General features: G+C 44.4%; 1 protein-coding gene across 1 annotated transcript in view; it reads right to left on the bottom strand.

The window, feature by feature from the left end:
* The window catches only part of LOC126263702 (MICAL-like protein 1), a 65,571-nt gene extending 45,997 nt beyond the window's left edge, over positions 1–19,574 (bottom strand). The window contains exon 1 of the mRNA XM_049960846.1: positions 19,095–19,574. The gene's annotated coding sequence lies outside the window, so the exon portion shown is untranslated. The remainder of the gene's footprint in view (positions 1–19,094) is intronic.
* Between the last annotated feature and the right edge of the window lie 2,769 nt (positions 19,575–22,343).

Raw genomic sequence — 22,343 nt, 5'->3', positions numbered from 1 at the left:
TGTATGGAGCAAGCTCCGAGTTACAACTGCGGTTGTTAGCCGTAGAGGTTGTTTAGTGTTTGGTCCGCGAGAGCTATTTTATTTCGCTCAAGTCCGCCGGTAAACCGGTGAGGACCCCCCTATCCGCCACCTGGGACGCGCCACGTCGGAGTATCACCTCTCCGCCTGCTATGACACCGTAGTAGGTTCGTGGATAAAGGTGTATATAAAGTAAAAAAAAAAAAAAAAAAAAAAAATACATGAACTTAACTGTTGCTGAGTGCCATATATACGATTTTTCAAGGCGTCACACGAGCTCTGAAAAATAGTTTCGAGGCATACAATTCATTTCACGGCCGGTATTTACTTCGTTTATGATTTTAGTTGTGTGGACATTAGGCCGAAGTTCAAAAAAATGGTTTAAATGGCTCTGAGCACTATGGGACTCAACTGCTGTGGTCATAAGTCCCCTAGAACTTAGAATTACTTAAACATAACTAACCTAAGGACATCACGAGGCAGAGAAAATCCCTGACCCGGCCGGGAATCGAACCCGGGCGTGGGAAGCGAGAACGCTACCGCACGACCACGAGATGCGGGCATTAGGCCGAAGTCTTTGCCTAATATTTCGTCTCGTGATGCTGAAGACATCGTCATAAAGCTTCCGAAGATTGCCTCTGGAATTTATAGACGAAACGTCAGGTCGCTGACACGTGCGTCAGCGATTTTATATTCCGACATGGTGATGATAAATAATAAATGTCGTTTGACTAAGGCCTCCTGTCGGGTAGACCGTTCGCCGAGTGCACGTCTTTCGATTTGACGCCACTTCGGCGACTTGCGGTTCGATGGAGATGAAATGATGATGATTAGGACAACACAACACCCAGTATCTGAGCGGAGAAAATCTCCGACCCAGCGGGGAATCGAACCCGGGCCCTTAGGATTGACATTCTGTCGCGTTGACCACAACACAAAGAAATACCTGCTCGATAGAATTGTTATCTGTAGCTCAAATTTTGACGCCTCCCATATTTTACTTATGCTAAGATACGTTAAATACGGTGATGGTCGTACGTAACACAAGACGAGAGTACCTCAGGGAGACTAGAGGCCTTACCGCCAACTGCTTACCATTACTTCCTACATCACGAAATATATGTTGCAAATTCCGTGGAAGGAGTAACAATGGGATAACATCTTACTACAAGGCAAGAAGTTGCGATTACAGGTAACTGCAAAGTCGTTGCGGTATATTAAAGACAGATACAAAAAAATGTCTCACTTTGCTAACCGCAAGTGGAGTGAAACGTTCGTATGTTGCTGAGGCTTTCGGATGATGTCGCAATTTTTCGACGGAGCGACAATATTGGACGCGAACCTAGAGAGCCGCAGAAATACAAATACAGAGAAAGCCTTATGTAGCGCACTAAACATGCTGTTTGCTTGAAATTTATGAAGTCTGAGGCGAAACTGACTCCATGTGAACGTAGAAAAACTTCCGCGATCCGACGCAGCTACATCTCCTCTGTAACGCCGTAAACGATTCATCAGCCGTCTGTGCAACCCTGGTTCCCTTAGCGGCGTTCTACAGTACTGTGGTGCGGGGATTTAGTGTAGACCACAGATCTGCAGACATATAACTTGAAACAAAAAATTCATTAAGTAACTATTTTTTCGAGGTTATAATCAAAACTTTACGATTACTGTCACTCGTATATCGACTGAAAGATTGGTCCATTTAAGGAGCTGATGGTAGAGTTCGAATGTATCGCAGATCCCACGAAGCCATGGACCCACACTGTCAAAAAGGCACTATGTAAGCTGATGGTGGCTCCATAATGGTGAGGGCTGTGTTAATATGAAATTGACTGGGTCCAGCTGAACCGATTATTGACTGGAAATGGTTAACTTCGGCTACTTGGAGACGATTTGCAGCCATTCATGGGCTTCACGTTCCCAAGAAACCATGGAATTTTTATGGATGACAATGCGCCATGTCACCGGCCCACAGTTGTACGAGATTGGTTTGAAGAATATTCTGGACAATTCGAGTGAATGATTTGGCCACCCATAGAACATTTTGGGACATAATCGAGAGGTCAGTTCGTGCACAAACTCCTGCACCGGCAACACTTTCCCAATTATGGACGGCTATAGAGGAAGCATGGCTCAATATTTCTGCCGGGGACTTGCATCGTCTTTTTGAGTCCATGCCACGTCTTGTTGCTGCACTTCGTCTGTCTGTCGTAGTACATATGAGACTCACATCTAGTGGATCCACGATTAGTGTAGAAACTTATATCTTCTCTCTTTCAGGTTAACGTGAGATCGTGTACAGTGGTGGTGGGTATATAGCCTTATGAAATTGCCGAATACCTTGTAACACCTCTGTACAGTGGAGTTGAAGACATGTGGTGCCCGTGGCAGCCAGGAGCGGCGGTGAGAGGGCGCACGTATGACGCGGCGCCCAGCTGTCTGCGTGTATAGCGGGCGGCCTCACCAGCAGGCAGGCACCCGGTGGCCTACTTCAGACCAAGCTGGGCAGCCTCTCTTCCGTGGCCCAGGCTGCCTGCTTCCTGCCCAAAATTACGCGCGAGGCAGTCGCTAGCCGCGAGTTCCTTCAGCAACGCTTTCAGGTGTTCCGCCGAGTTAATAGTCTACTTCCGGCTGTTCTGCCGAGCTGTTGTTCCAATTTCCTGTACAGTATTTCAACAACCGACCCAGCTTCCTTCTGTGCTGCCACTTCTGCTGTTTTGTGTACTCGCTGCTTGGTTTGCAACCAGATTGATCTATTGGTCTCACATCGCTGTTTATAGCCGCTTTCGATTCCCGCCGGCCATTATGCCCTTTTATGCTCTTTCGTTCCTCACTCACGAGTGCGGGCCGTCGAGCCCCTGGGAAATAGGGGACTCCAGCAGCGAACTTACGGCGTCGCACTAGTCGCTCTATCCGACATACACCACGATTCGTCCGGGGCCAGGCAGGGAATCACTATATCAAAGAAATGGCACCCAGTCGAGACCTTATATTTGTCACATGTTACGGAGAGCCTGTTTCTCTCTTAACGTGCAGCTACGAAGTATTAAACTGGTCTCAAATAGTGAATCGCTTTCTGCTGGAGACGGTCGCGCAGCTCGTAAGACCTGTAGTGTCACGTGCTATGACGTACGCGCCGCGGCCTGTCTTTCTCGTGGGCCTTGCCGAGACTTATCACAACGTCACGAACCTGAAGTCGACGTCCGCCTGTCAGCTGCAGCAAAAATTGTCCTCCGTTGGAAGCCTTTTGATAAAGAATGCCAGCTTGTGCAATTTACGTACTAACCAATGATTTTGATTATTATCTAAAGTGGTACGGAATCACATTTCATGTGTAAATGGAATTGTTTCACCAATGTTTTTCTTACGTACATGAATTTTGCTTGCGCTGTTTAATTTTACCGTAGTGCTTTTATTTTCGTCATTTGACTTTACATTTCCTGCCAACCCAACTCTAAAACCATTCTCGGTCAATACCGTGGGAAGGAAATATTGGAAATCAGCCAAAAAGAGTAAAATATGTTCTTATTGTTTTCGAGAAGACGTAGGCCAAATCTCAGCTTCCTCGGTCCGTATTTAGGAAAATGCTGAATTACGAAAGCTACTAGATCAATATGCATGTCAGACCATAAAACGTCTGAAAATGCCTTCCAGACACGATGTTATTCACGAAAGCGCTGTAACATTTACTATTTCATGCAACTGTTGTGTGTACACGAGAGAAATTAAGAACAAAAAAGAATCGTAAACAGTAGTCTGCTAATGTTTTGGAGTATCTCACGTGGCGGCAACGACGTCAAAGGAACGTGCAGCCTAAATCTGTAGCGCCATCTCCCTTCATTGTATCACCATGTCTCGGACTAAGGCAAAAGTATTCATTGTCTCCGAAAGACCCGCGTGTATCGCATTCCATCCGAATGTGGCAGAACATCAGAACAGTCGAGGAGAGACGCATGGGACGTCAGCGACCAGACTACAACAACCAAGAAAATCAGCTGCCGCCGAGCACTCCCTGGAATACAACAATGAAATAAAATACAATGAGATCTGTATCATCGTGCAAAAGCCAAATTTCTGGGCCAGTATAATTAAGGAGACTGTCGAAGTAAAGATGTCGGAACTCTTCACAAGCAGGGACGGAGGTTTGAATTTACATAACGCCTGGGGGTCCGGCACTTAATTTGTTAAAATCTCGCCGGCCACCACGTCAAACATAGTAGGTAACCGCTGATACAATTTGTATTTCACGGAACATCAGTGCGAGCTCTGAAAAAGAGATAAAAGGGCGTAGTAGGCGCCAGGAATCGAACTCTGCCATATATTTCGGCGAGAGATTAGTCCAGACAGCGAGTAACCAACGGCACACCTCGCGTACGTGAACAAGGCGGGTGGGTAGGTCGTCGAAATCCTGTGCACAAAATGGTAGCGCCACCTCGGCATAACACCCGGAAGAATGTCATTAATCAATAGTAGCGAGAAAACCTGACAGATCGCTTCAGCCGAATTGTTGATTTTATTTTTATGTACAATATCTCGAGGGCCGAGTCGTCGTCTTCAGATGCTGCGAGCTGCGTTGGACTCCAGTACGCGTAACGAAGTTGCAACATATAAAGACAATGTCAGACGCCGAAACAGTGTGCAGAAAAATAGGATCAACAAGTAGGGTGAACAGCCGAAATCATACTACTTCAGTCTATCACCCCGAGAAATCAAAACACATGTTGGCTATCATCAAAAGCCTCAAAGGTGAGGACGTATTTAAAACTGTCTTATGTCTCGAGAGGCTAGTAAGATGACCTCTCTCTCTTAAGACGTCTCGAAATTGATAAAATAGCAATCCGCTCTTAAGACGTCTCGAAATTGATAAAACAACAATCCGAAGACATAAAAACTATCGACAGTAAACAATATTCCTAACAGGGACGGAAGGCTATTGCAAGAAATTCAGATTTGTTAATCGCATAGTTTAATACTATCCGTTTCTTGGATGGGAGGTAGCGATTTTTCTACTCTACCGGTAATAACTGGTAGCATTCAAACATTCAGACTGTACTATACGCACAATAGGGCCTGTAACTCGACCCCTTTTCTGGGAGCGAAGGAATCGGTGGAGCTCGTATGACTTCGGACCGGTAGGGAATGTTTCTCCCTGTTGCCAAACCCAACCACTAAACAATGCAACACGCCGTAGCACTGTGAACGCATTGTTCTTCTTACTTCCTGCCCTGCGAGCTTTTGACTTGGTAAAACGTCTCAATCGATGTCGCGTATAGGGGCGTGATCGCACACAGATGGGCTACAGATACGTGGAAGTAATTTCAAACGTCATTCATTCGGCTAGGAATAGACACAGCCTTTCTAGTCTCCTCTTGTACACGAAATATGAAATTTGGCGTCAGTACAGTTTTAACATTTGTGGTTCTCGAACGTCGCGAACTACGCAAGCGCAAAATGAATTCATGATTGTCAGCTTTAAGGATGTGACACTTGTCTAGGTATCATATCTGGAACACTAGTTATTTAGTTAGAACGAACAAATCGTTATTTTGAATCGCAATGGATGTACGACCCTTCCGAATTAAAGGAAAGCAAAGAAATGAGGCTGTTGAATTTAAGAAGCTGGAGACTGGTCGATTTTCTAAAAATGCCACCATGTATCGAAGAGGGGAGGGGGGGAGAGGTGGAGGGTGAAAGAGAGTATTTGGTGGTCATAATGTTCTGACTACTCGATAATATATGGAGGCCCTCTTGTGCTCAGTTAAATGAATACCGCGGTGTTACAGGATGCGCCATACGCGGGATGGGCGAGGCGGACCAGAAGAGGGCAACCGTCGATAGCTGCGGTGCGACATCCGCCCACACGCGGCGATGACGTAACCCAGATGCAGCAGCCGCTGCGCTCGGCGCCGAAGGGCGGTCGATCTTCGGCCCGAAGCGAGCGGCCGCCCAAAGCCAAGTCAGTGGACTGCCTGGCTCTCCGGACCACGTACACACCACTGGCGGACCACGTACACACCACTGGAGACGGCGATAAGCCAAACGGTTTGTTCACAGCACACTTCAAAATAACAAGATGCCTCGCAATTAAAAGTCGACATCGAAAAGACATTGTAACGGCCTGCCACAATCGAGCAACGGCACCTCACACCGAATGAACAACTGAACGTCAACTGTCGGCGATGTAACCTTGTCAGCTACGAACTGTCATAAAACATTTCGATTCTGATAGGTTATCGATATTTCAGAACTATGTCTCCTCGAGTTTCTGCCGTCGTATGCTGTTTCCATGGTTTGGCTAACGTTCTTGACTTGTGGCCGGATGTGCTTCCTGTCGTCAACTAACCTAAGCATGTCTGTAATCTTTTTGTGAATCGTCTAAACTTAGATCTGCGTGTTTTTAGTGTGTGTCACGTCTTTCCTGAAGCGTACACTGGGGGACTAGCCCAGAATATGCCAAAAGCAAGCGTGGAAAACCCCCTAATAACCACATTCAGTGTGGACGTACTACCAGACCAATATAGTCGTTAATCCGCAGCGGGGAATCGACACCCGTCTGGTCTACCTTCCTGTCCCCAAGCTAGCGTAGGCGTTAAGCTATACCAGCAGGTAAGTTCCATTGCACTAATGACACGGGTTAATCGATAATGTTAAGCACGCCATTGTCAAAGACTTACGATAACTGAAATCTGTTTGCATAACTCCGCCTCTTTGCGCGTTGCTGAAGGGAACTGTGCTAGCAACTGTGCTCTGTTGTCCTAATTTCTCGGTTCGGGTAGTTTATAGTCGTTAAGAACAACGTTTTCCACATAATTTTTATTCTAACTTCTATAAATAATCCCTCTTTACGTTAGAGCAGCTTTGGCGCTGTGCAAGTAGGGCACGCACGTGTTGATAACGACTGACAATCAATACTCAAGCCTTATCGACTCAACCGAAAAGTGTATCGGAAAGTATTCGTCGAGGAAGATCCAAACGAGCCAATACATGAGATGGTTGGTGTAGTTATCGAGACTCATTTATATCACACACATCGGAAGCACGTGGCTCATTGATTTAATGGTTAAACGCCAGACAACGTATCTGGTGTTCGATTCCCCGTTAGTCGTAGCATTTTGATCTGTCACTTATCACTTCTTTCACCCCTGGCAATATTTGTTTACCTGAAAAATGCCGAGTTGATACGCGGTTCGAAATCCACGTTCAATTTCCTATAACTGGGGTGTGAGTCGGGAGAAGAACGAGAGCACCGCATCAAAATAAGGCCACGCCTTGTAAAGCATGATTGTGTTCAAACCATCCTTAGGTTTGATGACAGCTTTACATTTTATCGTAGGAAACGCCGTCACTGATGCTCGTGTAGTAACGCCAGAACAGAAAACCACAAACTTCTGAAATGTTATCTAATACTTCACCAGCTGTGCAACTTGATCATACACGATACTACTCAAATAGGGAGAATGTGTTTAATTTCCTTGATAGAACCTTGAACAGCCCACCAATTTAAGCAACATACTATGAAATAGTTCCTGCAGTTAAACAAGGACTTCAAGTGCAAAGAAAAAGGACCACGTCCTTACCGCGTTGTTATAAAGACAAGGTAGTTGTTCGTACATGAGGGCCTACTTCCCCTGTCCCCGCTTCACATTACAGGTGCGCGAATTCTCACGGAAACGTAACACCTGCCTTGCTTCCGGGTCTTACATCTGTCTAACGCGTCGCCACAATCCACACGAACAGTTTAAACTTTCCGTTCTTTCAATATCGACGAACATTGTCCGAAAGAAGATCGTAATAGCGAATCTTGACTCCGTAGTGGACCAGAGCTGAAGAAATATCTTCCAAGCAACAAGTCCAACAGCAGACATCTTCAGAGACACAACTACTACTTGTATGTGCCGTATACTGCAAATTAATCTTAGTGTCATATTATTTACTAGAGATGACGAAATAGCAACAGGGCATCTGCAGTTTAAAACTCTAAGAATACTACATATCAATGACAGAAACCAGTCAACTCGACGTCATCAAATCGTATTCAATGCAGCTCCTGAAAAACGGAAGGAAAGCGGAAGTACACATTACTTCCTTTACATGTTTCACCGCCCTTTCTCTTCCTCTGGTACCAAACGTGTTCCACGTAAATGGGATTTCCTCCTTGAACAAGGCTGATACTATGCATGTTGGTTACAGCTGCCCAGACGGAAAATGTCCCTGTGCGCCGCCGGCCGGGGTGACCGAGGGGTTCTAGGCGCTACAGTTTGGAACCGTGCGACCACTACGGTCGCAGGTTCGAATCCTGCCTCGGGCATGGATGTGTGTGATGTCTTTAGGTTAGTTAGGTTTAAGTAGTTCTAAGTTCTAGGGGACTTATGATCACAGATGTTGAGTCCCATAGTGCTCAGAGCCATTTGAACCATTTTGAACCAAATTTGTAAAGCAAAACGGACGGAAACACATAATGTGGATACGCAGCTATTTTTAAACTATGGCACCTTTTTTCCTAGCTAATCACTAGATAACGGCTTAAAAAGACGAAAGTAATTGTGAAACGAACAGTCTAAGTGGAAAACGCTGCATCCATTTAATAAATTTTTGCATGTTGTACCTACAATGAAGGTAATGAAAGAAGGATTAGCGTTAAAATTCCCACTGACGACGGAGAAACTAGAGACGGACCCGAAGTATCGATTGGGGAGGGAATTGTAACGGAACCGGCTATGTCCTTTTCGAAGGATCCGCCCCATCATTTGGCGTGGGTGAGTCAGGTATACCAACGAAAAACCCTAAATTGGGATGACTGGGCGGAGATTTGATCCAGCGTCGTCCTGAATGCAAGGTCAATGTGCTAACCATTGCGCCACCTCCCAAATTAATTTACAGACGACGCATAAGACATTGTCGACGTTAGACCAAAGTGACGGTGTGGCGTCGGGAAGGGTATGTGCCCACACGTCACTAAAGCAGAAATGGACCACACTGATAAATTACCGACAATCCCTGCTCAAAGAAAAACTGGCAGCACGCGAAAGTCAACGAACGCCGATCGGACTGAAGTATTCTGAACAGTTAGCACTAATTGTTCTACGAACGGACTCAGCTCTACGGGGACGAGTAAAAACGGAAAGAGAGCTGAATTGGCTCGGAGCTTGGGCTCTTTATGGCGCACTTCCTGCTGTTTCACGGAGTCCGTCGACCCGCCGCCGGTTCCCAAGCAGAGCCGCAGCGGGCCACGGCCGGCAAGAAACACTGCCGCGAACCGAAGACTACTTCCGCTGGCACCGCGACTCGCTGCTACAGCCACTCCACAGCTTTTTAGCGGCGCCATGACCGGCAAATTTAATCGCCTTCTACCTTTGGCGCCATCACCATAAAAACTTGCTCCGGTTCCTTGGGCACAAATGTACACATTTTCACGCAGCGGCTACAAAATTTCAGTTCATAACAACTATAAACACTGGCTTCAAACGGTAACAACAGTTTATTTGAACATAAAATGAATACATACGCCGCTGATAGCGCCACAAAGCAGACAGAAGGTATCACTACTGTAGGAGGGAGGTTAGGGTTTAACGTCCCGTCGATACGGAGATAATGAGAGGCGGAGCGCACGCTCTGTTAGGAGAAGACTGCGGACATAAATCGTGCGAGGGCTACTCTGTAGAACCATACAGACGATCTTCTCTGATGATTACACCGACAGACAACCTACGTTTTAATGGATGGGCGAGCTTCTGAACTGTTACGAATTCACATCGCGCGTTTTAATCACTGCGAACACGCAACTCAATGCTGAAACAAATATCGTTTTTAAACGATTTTTACATTCCTACTTGAAGTGTCAGCGCAACAGCGTGACCCCAGAAAGTTCAACATCGTTATAAATAAGGCGAAATGCCAGTAATCCAGTCTTTACGCAAAGGCCACAAGACGAATAAATCGTTCGCCTAAGAGCACGTCGTTGAAGCTTCGAAACTTTAGTGAAAGTTTTATATAGGAATAGAGAAAATAACGTTCGGTTTTTGCTCATTTAAGTATACCAAGTCAGGTACCTATGAAGTTCGAAAGCAGAAAATCACAAAAAATGTAAGAGACTATACACGGAATCAGTGACTGCTACCATTCTAGCACCCTCTTTACTTTAACACAGTTGCAGAATCCCTCTGTCGCCTGTAAATATTTAAAATACTGTTAGTCGTCACTTTCATCTAAGGTTTCATCGAAGTAAGATTTGCATCTTGATTCCAGAAGAGGCGAAAGAATAAAGTAAAAGGTGTAAAATTTTGCTATAGTCTGTTTTAAATTTTTTACAAACAAAAAGTTTTCGCCTCAGGTGGTGGAGATACCATGGGAACTAAATTAGTATGTAAGGATGGGGATATGAACTCTGAACTTCCCGAAAAACAGATGATTGGCTTAAATTTTGTGCTATCACGATCTGTATAAACAGCCATTCACTTTTTCTACGTGCAGTATAAGCAGTCGCATCCATTCGCGTTGGCTGTCGAATGTTATGAATGTGCTTACATCATACTGGGTAACAACTGTCAGTGGAAATGACCCGAGTTTTCACGACCTGGTGGCTGACCTTGTATTGTAGCGACTATCCTACAGTAGGCGCAGCACTGCACCCTCCTGCGCCTAGAAACAACGGCACAGCGAATAAACATACGTTTATTTTTAGGATACTACTACAGATTTTCTGATGAGCGATTTATAAAACCTGGCCCATGGGTGCCACGAAAGACTACACGCACGACTATCTATCACATGGATCACAGAATCGGTGGAGGATACTCCGCAGTACCTCGATTATGTCCGTGGAGTCTTTTCAGGAAACTCGTTCGTTTAGCTCTAGTTTTCTCTCTGGCACCTGCGTAAGTCACAACCCGGCGACAGAAGAGGAACGAGAAGAAAAAAAAAATAGCGGTTAAGTTCTCGAGGCTATAGGAAATTGCAGTTCCTCACCTCTCAGGGCATTTAAATTACAAGCGACCTTGAGCGGAACAGACAGCGGTTCCATCAACAGAATAATGTTCTTGGCAACTTCCAGTCCGTTCGTAGTTGCATGGCCCTCTTTTGGTTCTTAATCAATTTCCCCCCTGAAGGATGGAAGGGGGGGGGGGGTGGCGAGGGAAAGACCGACTTAGGCTCCAAAACTACAATACAATTACACTTATATGTAGCGACAGAACTTTGAATCAGTGTTAATGGGCTGGCGATCATCTGTCCTTTTCGGAACCAACCGAACGATCGGAGCATCACCAGCGCGTACCGGACGTGGTTGTGAACGCCCTATAGCAGTGGCCATTATGTAACGGGTGCGAAGTCACACGCACAACAAAGCAATGCGATCGGCAGTAAGGAGGGTGCAGGTCAGTTGTACCCCTAGGGAATCAATACACAGGTGCGTCGCAGCAAGAAACGTGGATCACTCTCTGTATTCCATTTAACTAGCCGACGCACTCTCCGGTACAGTTTGCTATTTCCAGTTGACATCAAAATTCAGCTCCCGTGTCACGAACAGATTGAATACTTATGAAAATTCAGATAGGATAATATCTAACACTCAGGAAATTCAACTTTAGTCTCCTCCCCCCCCCCCCCCCCAAACCGCGCGCATATGCACACGCACACAAAGTTATAAAGACTAAGGACTCTTAAGGTTGTAACTGGACCATTTTAGTGCTAAATCTATTTCACAGCACTCACGCGACTTTAATGGAAATGGAATCCTGAGACTGTCTGAAGAGAAAGAAGGCCTCTGAGCCAGTAAGCTAAGACCATGTGACCAATCGAAGCGTTCATATTGGGAGAAGAATGGCAAAAACCACTTAGCACAGGTCGTTCGCTGTTTCGTAACGTATCTATTTCGGTAACTGACCGCAGATGAATGGTTACATCCACTACCCAGTTTCTTCGAAACCTGCTTATCTGAAAATCCCTAGAACAATTACAGAGCTGTTACCGATAGATAAGGCTGATGAGGGAACAAACCCACGCTTTGATAAGTCTCAAGTGTTATCAAAGATTACTGCAAGATTTCAATGCTCGATGAATATAGAATTCGCCAGTACGGGCATTTTACTGCTTGCTTGATTTTCATATCACTTACAAGAGACGCTGAAAAAACTATGGATTTGTTTGAATAAATAACATCGGGGGGCTGTAAAAACGGGTTTTTAATGACTATAAATGGTCCCTGCTGTGGGCTATTGTTGATTTTTTTCAGTTTCTTCAAATATTAGATGTGATCACTTTACATCTGCTTACGATATAATGGATATCTGCTGTAGTATTTCTGATTCTGACTGAAGTTTTTGGAATTTTTGTTTTTTGGCTAATTCAGAAATTTGGATTGCTTCTCCCTCAATTTTCTGTTAACAGAATCAAGCCGAAAACACCCACAAGCTCTTCTGCAAATAGTGTGGAATTCAACCGTAGCTGATTACGACGTAATGTGATGTCCCAGCGACATCATGGTCGCCAGAGACGGAGACCATTTCGTAATTTGTAAGCTAGGGAATCAAGAGCAGCCTTTTCAGTCTAGCGACTGCATGGAGTGATTTAGGAACAGAGCAAAATCTAACTTGGGATGACTGAACGGCAGTTTGAACGCGGTCCTCCTGAACACAAATCAAGTGTGTTGACCATTGCAACACTTCACCTTGTTCCAACTGGACTGTTTAGCGAGAACGAATTTTGCATGCTGTGTCAAGCGTTGTGTCGATAAATTATTCTCCATGCCTATGTAACGGCTTTTTGTAACCACTAATGTTACCAAAGAAGCACCATGCCGAGTTGGCGCACTTTAAGACACAGCTGATTTAGATTTTGCTTTGTTTCCAGAAACTGCATGTAAGGCAAATGCCGGGACGGTTCCTTTAAAAAGGATAAGACCGATTTTCTTCAGAATCTTTGGTTGTGTGACGACGCCACTGGTGCCGTCGACCTGACTTCAGAACTTCAATACTCCTTCCTCCCTATCATCGAGACTTAGATTTGCCGCAGTTACCTAACTCGCTTCGGGTGAATGCTGCTTCCTTTGATGAAACAACTGCAGACAGTCTGTCCCTGCCCAATCAGAGGTAGCGTTCCACCCCTAATGGTATCAACATGCATGTAGCCAAAATACTAAGTTTCTGGTCCTAGAAACCTTCACACAAGGGAAGCATACATCCAACGGATCAACATTTATCATTCTTCACACAACTGTAGTACAAACAAGATTTTTAAAAAAAGCTACTCTCGTACGATAGACTTCTCAAGCGATTTCTAGAAGTCGAGATTCGAAGTTCATGCTCCTTCTGAAAACTATAGTCGCGCCATGAGATGCCCGCTGTCGCAGAGGGGCACAGAACGCGGTATGTGCAGCGTGCACATTAGCAACAAGGGGAGCTGGATACTAGCGGCAAACATTTTTTAACTGTGGTAAGTGGACGAAACTTGCCAGCTGAGACTAGCGTCGGCGCCAACTGACATGCCTACAAGATGCTACGACTTCCCCTAGCGCGGGGGTATATAGTGCCATGCCCGCAAACTGCGGTGATAGAGCATATCTGCTGATTGAGTGATTAAGGAGGCGAAACATGTAAGGTCATCAGTCTCCAGTTCATTCATCAGAACGAAATGTGTGTGTCCCATCTGTTTGAGTTGAAAGTGAATTCGATATGCAAGTGTGAGAATGTTTTCTAAAAGAATGAACTTTTCAGTCTGCAGCGAAGTGTGCAGTAATATGAAACGTCCTGGAAATTAAAATTGTGTGCTGGATCGAGACTCGAACCCAGGACTTTTGCGTTTCGTGGGCAAGTGCTAGCCGAGCACGACTTACGACCCGTCCTCACGGCTTTAATTCTTGATTGTCCCCAGGCTGTGGACAAGCTACGCCTCCGCAATGCCCTTAACTTCCAGGAGTGCCAGTCCCGCAAGTTACGCAGGAGAACTTCCGTAAAGTTTGCAGATTAGGGGGTGAAGTACTGGCGGAAGTAAAGCTATGATGAGTTACGAGTCATGCTCGGGTAGCTCAATTGGTGGAACACTTCCTTGAGAAAGATAAAGATCCCGGTCCGGCACACAGTTTTAATGTACCAGTAAGTTTCACTTTTCTATTAGCGTAGCGTGTATCTGAGGCGGGACATGGGTATCAGCCCGGTATTCACATAGTGCGATGTAGGAAACCGCCTAAAAACCACGTCCACGCTGGCCTCCACACCAATTCTCGTCAATTCGTCGGTCGGTTTCGAACCGGGACTGGAGCGCCTCATCGTGTGCTTTGACGCGCGGGCTAACTGGGCGGGTGTTACAGAGTATCACACAGCACAGTCATACTAGGATGTACCTGCTGTGAATAATTTACATTGTATTTCGCGTACACGCACCAGTGTATCGATAATTTCATAACGATCGTTATTATACATAACCAAAAATGAATCACAGTCATTATCGTTATTCCTTTCCGAAGAAACATGATACAAGGGTTTGCTAGATAAAAAAAAGAGACACTTGAAACGAACGCGGCACGAGCAGAGTTCTGCTGTAGTATGCCGACGTAGTCTGTTGTGCTAACGCTGCTGCTTGGCGGTTGGCGCTCTGTATGCTAATGAGTGGGCTTGTAAAACACTGAACCACCATTTCTCCGAAACAATCGAGAAGCGCATCGCCCTACAGCAGCGTTCGTTACATCCAACAGCACGCACTGTTACCCATTCGGTGAACATTTTCCTTGTCATATGGTACGGGGAGAGCGCCACATACAACAAACTGGCAATATGTTTTCGCCCAGCAACTGCCAATCACGTAACACACTGTACAATATGCAAACACATTTCGTAACGGTGAACTAGGCCAGTGGTTTCCACCTGCGAAAACGCTCACCACGGTGGGAAAGTGGCGTTTCACTGGCGGCTGGTATCACATGCAAATGTCCCCCCTGGGCGCCGTATCGGCGGCGGGACTACTTTCGAAACGGGACCAGGTCGCTGCTGCTGCTGCTGCCGCGGGCTGACCAAACAAACAGAACGTAAGCGCTGCCTATTACGAGCAAACGGGCCTGTGGTCACCGGCGTGAGGTCCAGAAAAACGCCGGCAACCATCGCCGCACACATGTCCCTAACCACACGGGCGACGAGCACAAAAAGCGGACGGCAAACACGTCTAAATACATGATATCATACGCGATGCTCTGTCAGCTTGCAAACAGGATAGTGGTTCTACGGACAGATTATTACGTCTTTAACGTTACTGGTCCCCCTGCAACACAAGGTTAGCAGAGTTCGCCGTCTCGTCGATATCCAAAATGAAATGAGCGTACGGCATATTCATTAGGGACAGATTAATAATGTAGGAGGCAAACTTCCGCGGTCTAGCCGAAGGGACCATCCCAACAGTAATTTGAAGTAATGCGTCAAACGGGAACCGTTGAAAAGGAATTTGAACGCTGCTCCTCCAAAATTCGAATTCCGGTTTTTTTTAATTTTTTTTAAAGCAACACGTCACATCGCACGTTGGGATTTACCAAGGACAGACAGGAGTGCCGTCAACCGATCCCCAGCGCTGTAACCAGGTTGATTCTGCAACACACACAAATGGACACTATATCATAAATAACTCAAGACAACAAAACCATTTTTTGCAAGTAATAGTCCACCCAAAGGAGAGAATATTCTTTCGTACGATTAATAGCTTTACTGGGAGATGAAGAAGCTTGCACAGGATAGAGTAGCATGGAGAGCTGCATCAAACCAATCTCAGGACTGAAAACAACAACAGCTTTGGCTTCTATCTACGAAAATACTGCATCAAAGACAGCGCATAATAACGATTCACTTCATTTAAGACATTCGTGTCGTCATAATAACAGTAAAGTAGAATATAAATGCTAGTACCTTTTATTTTGCATAAACGTCCCAATTTCCAACACAGCACAGTTTTATCCCCAGTACCAGGTAAACATCGCGTAACAGTGCTACAGCAACGCCGTGCTGCAAACTTCAGGTACAGGTCCAGCCCAGCGTTATCAGACGTCATATACATATACACCCCACTTTGCTGTTAAAATGTGAGTCGCGCCATTAAACAACAGATTCACGACTGAGACAAGTACAACACTGAGTCTTTAGTATATTGTTGCACGAAAAATGTCGAGGGCGTAAAACAAAAAATGTCCGTAGTTGCTACAACGATAAAAATGCCGTTCAGAAGGGAGAGTGAAATATTATGGATGCCCATTTTAGGTGGACATCTATTATGGTGGGATGCACTTCAGAGGCACTTAACCGTTTACACAATAGTTTCATGATGTTCGTTTAAGGATTCAGTGGCTCGGTACGTGAAAAACATCTACAGTAAACTGCGGCTGTTGCATTGCGCAGTACGTGGTAAGTACACCTGACGGCATGCCCGAATATTTCGTAAAAGTCAGGGATTCTCGAATAAGTAAAGGAAATATTAACGAAGACTGGTATTGGGGTAAGATTTTTAGAATGTTTTAATGTTTTTTAAGTGACTTCATGTTCGCTTTTAGCTGTAACATTATTATTTCACAATTGTAATCTCGGCATTTGGGATACAACTATTAGTCGTTATTAAAAATACAAGTAGTAACTGCCTGGTAGGTTTCATTCATTCAATACGAGGCAGATCACAACCTACATCAAATATGTACAACGCTTGGAACTGGTACAAATAGTGACACTGCACTTGTGAAATTAAATACAGTTACAACTTGAAGCGAAAATGACGAAACTGAAACAAATTATAGGAGCTGTGAACCCACATTATGTCAATCAACAAATTCAATTCCGATGCGTGCATAATTAACACCTGTTTCAAGCTGAGTAAATGGCATTTATGAAACTCTCATACGAAACTCGTATATATTTCTTCGAATATGATTGGAATTTAGCAATTTACTGCATTTCTGACACTACCTCCATTTAGAGCTTGAACGTAAATTACATCAGAATAGACTCATTGCTAATTATAAACATAACTCATGGATTCTTTCTACGACGCCTGCTACTCTCGTAGCCTGTTGCCTACGCTATGCACATACGCCATCTGGGCCTTTCTTCCTCACTTTCTTTTCACTTAGTGAAACAGTTGGCAAAGGTCTCCTCACATCTGACAAACATTCTATGAAAGCATCGTACTGCTGAGCAGCACACTGGATAGAGCCGCAACGAGTGGATCGATAATCAAGTAGCTACCTCCCCAAAACAGCAGTCGTTTATATTGCTCCAGGGAAGCTGTTAGACGTTGCAAAACAGCCGAAACTTTAATCAATGTTGCAAGGCCTGTCCGATGCCGAGTCACTACAATAATACTATCACACTGCGACAAGCAAATGCAGCTAAAGATTGAGGATCCTCTTAGGGCGGCACGATTTTGATTAAAACTTCTGGCAATATCCGCAAGTTTGACATGACAGTCACCTTATTCTAGTGCAATGCAGGGCGGTACAGTCAATTTCTTTCAAGTGTCTTGAACAAATATTGAAGCAAAAGTGAGATGTTGATACAGGTCTGTGACGAAAGAAAGGAAGAATAATGCATCAATTTTTGTATGCGTTACCCGCAACATCTATTCATCTCGAAAGCGAAAAAAAAAAAGGCAGAAATCCCTTCCTCCCAGACTTCATCAAAACAACCACGCTACAGACTAAATACCAAGCATTCATGTACACAAATTATAGACACCCCGCATTAAACACCACTGTTGCAAAACATAAATGCTCTCGATTACTACTTTCCCGTGAAAATTTATCCTGATTTCAATAAGAAAATATTATCAGTGCTAACTTCTTAACAGCAAGATTTGGGTAAAAAAAAAAAAAACTGCTTTGTTTGTGAGCTTGTCTGGCCTATTATTAATCACGAAGCAATATCCGTCTTCACCTCCTTGCTGATACAACATTTAGGGAAACTCTTGATAACACTGAGAACAAATGTTTTAGTGCTAAAAAAACAATCTCTTTCATCACAATGACCAGAGCAAAACAGCTTATTTTTGCCTCAAAAGGCAATGCTGGTGCACGTCAGCCGCAACTAAGGATTTTATTTCAAGCAATAAATTATACTGTAGCTATTGTTTCAAAACAAGAATATTCTGTGGACAACTTGCAAACTTACGCAGTGCTGTACCGATCGAATAGTGACCAACACACACACACACACACACACACACACAACACAAGACAACACGTGATGACCTGTAGTGACGCGTTATAAGTAACACATAACTACAGATCAAGTCAATATTAGGTAAGAGTCAAATTACTTCTATCAGACGCAAGCCTTCTAGACAGAACCACCTAGTTGTTCTAATAAATCGGACACTCACTCCTAAAGAGGGCAAGTGACAGAGTACCATTATACACTACAGTAGCTTCCTTACGCTTAACTGAGCAATCATGTGAATATGCCTGCAGTAGAAAACGAATATACCTGTTTTTATTGTGCTTACGTTGGGAATAGATACCCTACAAACTATAGAACTGGCCTAAATATAAAAAAACTATTTGCCATTTATGATGTAAACAAGCCGTCGATATGTAGCTTGCTGTGTGTAATAACCAACAACATGTTTCTTCTTGCAAACGTTGAAGCAAATTAAAATCTTCATCAACTTTGCAATCAAGACGATGCTCGAAAAGGAGAGACTGCACCCCTACATCGTCTATCACTAAGCGCTTCACTGTAGACTAAGTGTTATTCACTTTTTATTGGTAGTATGCTGCGTGCATAATTCGTCTTGATAATCTAATTTTGTTGCCAATTTCACGCATTATTCTTATTGTGTTGTAGCCCATGCGAATATGCTGATCTCTGCTATGCTGATCTCTCCCTGAGTCAATATTAGCATACAGCGTGTATGGATAGAAGAATACAAGAGATGCAAAGACTGTAAATTGGAACATTTAGACGAAACATTCACGGACACTGAACATAAAGTAGTGTGCCGCGTAGCAGATGGTCAAGCAAGACCTATCTGCGACAACAGCCTCAATAAGGAGTCACATCACGAACAGCCTACACTAATACTTTCGAAACGACTAATCCAGACGCTACACACAGACGTACCTGTCTGGCTGAAATAGGTACGAAGAGGTTAAAATATCGCGTCTTCAGCAAGAGCAGGCTTCCCGCTGTGCACAGCTACGTAGCATCATAGTCTCGATCGCGTCCGTCATGCCGGCAGCGAGCTCCTCAACAGCAGTCGTCACTTCGGTTGATGTCGAAGCAGCAAACGATCCGCCAGCTCCTTCTAGTAGCTGCGTACGCGCTCGCGTCCCTGACTCAACTGAAGGCTTTTGTCAAAGCGGCGCCTGTGCCGCAGCAGCGCCAACAGCGGAGAAAACTGGAAACTTGACTGCCGCCGAGCTGCAGGCTGCGCTATCGCAAAGCGACTGAAGGTGAGGTGCGCAGTGCGTCCAGCTGCCTAGCACGCAGGGGTACTCCAGTAGCCTGTCTCCGCTCGCGCTCCCTCGATATGCTGTGGAAGAAGGCGTTCCACAACACCCGATGCTTCCTCGTCGGTGGCTAGCAAAGCACTGGTGCGGCGACACCGACTTCTCGCGTGGTAGTTAAGGCGGCGGCAGCCGCTCCGTGTTATCTCCTACTCCGCCCCCTCTCCCCCGCCAATTACCGCATTCGTCCGACTTGGTGGGGAGGCGAACAACACTGTCGAGCAGTCTCACGCACACATGCACGCACTTGGGCTGCTGGCTCCGTCCGATGTGCTCCCCTTCCTTCGACAACCAGCTGGCAGCCGCGTTTTCGCTTTCGCCTCGTCCCTGGGACGGCACCTGACCCTCTCGCTGCTTTGCCCTTGGTCAGGACGGATTAGGAAGAGGCCACGTTAATAGCACTGCAGGCCGACCTCTGAAGACATCTGTTTTGAAAATGAAGACTGATTACACTGATAAGAATGAGTATCAGATGGAAACATTTAGACTGAAGTTCGGCAGGCATTGATAATGCAAGGTTCGGAGCTTTATTGTGTTACGTTGGGAGTTAACAACAAACGACGTGGCAATTGAAGAGCAAGGAAACACACCAAAGTCGGGTGAGTCGCCTTCCGCAACCATGTAGGGAAAGACAGACATCCGGTAGCTACTGACGCGTTGTTTTTACGTGCGTGAGTTATAGGACAGGACGTCAATATTGGGGAGGGAAAGGAAAATGAGCGCACGGCCATCAGGTATGGAAAACACTTCAAGAACACTCTTTTTTTGATTAGAAAGGATTTTTTTTTACTTGTTACTTAGTGCACAAATTTTAAAGTCATGCTTCAACAAAAAGTATTTTCCATTTGCTACGCGTCTTCCGAGGTTAAATAGATGGATCACGTAAAAAACAACAAAGAATTGTACTTATTTTTATTATATCTCAGCACATCCTTCGACGACAACGCGCTTGAAGTGACGAGATTCTCACTCTTCCATTCTATCGGAGAAGGAGTTTATGTTGAACTACGCAAAATAGGCCATTGGAGACACGATTATTATCTCATTGATGAAAATTTTAACACTAAAAGCCAAACATTAAAACTATAGAATAGGCTTGAGTCAAGACAATAAGGTGTACCCATTCGAATATAAACTGGTGGTTTTTCGCCACTATTAGACGTAGCACTATCCTAGTGAGACAGAATAATCTTGTTTGGCTGCCGAAATTGTCTTTCAATAAGCCCCTGTTTTAAACAGTTTAATAAACAACCACAATAGGAGCCAACTATTGTTCTTTTGCTTTTGTCCGCGTAATATATAAGCATTATACATGTGAATTTCAAAATGCAATGACTTTTCATCCGACAAAATGATCTTCAAGTTAATAAAGCTTTCTTCAAGTGTTTATCTTCAACCGCTAAATATTTGTAAAAAAAAAAAATAAATAAATAAAAATATTTGCCGGCCGCTGTGGCCGAGCGGTTCTAGGCGCTACAGTGTGGAACCGCGCGACCGCTACGGTCGCAGGTTCGAATCCTGCCTCGGACATGGATGTGTGTGATGTCCTTAGGTTAGTTCGGTTTAAGTAGTTCTAGGGGACTGATGACCTCAGCAGTTAAGTCCCATAGTGCTCAGACCCATTTGAACCATTTTTTTAAAAATAACAACTGTACAATTTTATTTATTCACTCCCGGATACCATCTTCACAGGGGATACTAATGTACATCATTCGGTCAAAAATACATCTCTGCCAAATACGGAAACATCAACTGCAACATGTGACGAACTATCACAATAATTGTTTCATTGAATTTCCACTTATCGAAGTGTGATAACATGTACACACTTGATCACACTACCACAATAATTGTTTCACTGAATTTCCACTTATCGAAGTGTGATGACAAGTACACACTTGATTTTAAACATCGAATAATTATCAGAGGCTCATTCAGAGCATGATCTGTATTTTTGACCAACTGACGAAGATGATACCCAGTCCCGAAACAGGTAGAGAAAGAATAAAATTGTACAGCTGTTGGCATAAAAATTTTTTTCCAGAATATATCTTCAAGTTGTTTGGCCAACTCTCACAAACTGTTGACTACAGCATTGTTGTTTCTTGGATTCATGAATGTGAGCGTGGGTCCGAACATCGTCTACAGTCATGAAACTGCGTAAATAGTGTTCGGATTGCCAGATTCTACGTTGAAAAGTTCTTCCGCGTGAGCTATTGTCTCTTCCATACGGCAGCTATCGTGGGACCCCCAATTCAGACAGGATTTTTTCACAACGACTTTTTCGTGAAGAATTTAATGGAGTCATTCAGCTGAAATGCCTTCAATGTGTGTTCTCACGCAACCTTCCATTACCTTATCACTTATTTTTTTCAATGTTTTGCCGTCTGATAATCTCAACTGCTCGGTCGGGGCGCGCTTCGACTTCTGTGTACACGATTAAACTCATTTGTTCCGAAAGAAATAATTTTGCATGTAAGGGCTGGTTCCACATGGACATAATTCAGTTCCATTTTGATCTTTGCAGCTATTCGTATAGCCAAATGAAAAATACCTTCAATAACAGCACGAAACTGACAGTCCTTCATTTTCTACAAACGCTACTCTGTTCAGTTGTGTACGGCACCTAGCAACTGCTTGTCATACAATATTTGTGACTTTCTATAAAATCATCATTACACACACACACACACACACACACACACACACACACACAAAGAAACTATATAGCACTTCAGTGGTTTAACAAAATATCCCACTCTATCACTGACATTAGGGTTTAACAGAATATCTCACTCTATCACTGAAATTCACGACGTAACGTAAGAGATGGTAAATTCTGTTTTCTTTTATTGCTATAAAT

Source organism: Schistocerca nitens, chromosome 1, assembly GCF_023898315.1.
Source record: "Schistocerca nitens isolate TAMUIC-IGC-003100 chromosome 1, iqSchNite1.1, whole genome shotgun sequence".
Lineage (NCBI taxonomy): Eukaryota > Metazoa > Arthropoda > Insecta > Orthoptera > Acrididae > Schistocerca > Schistocerca nitens.
The sequence above is the reverse complement of the archived record's forward strand: the minus strand, read 5'-3'. Positions and strand labels throughout refer to the sequence as shown.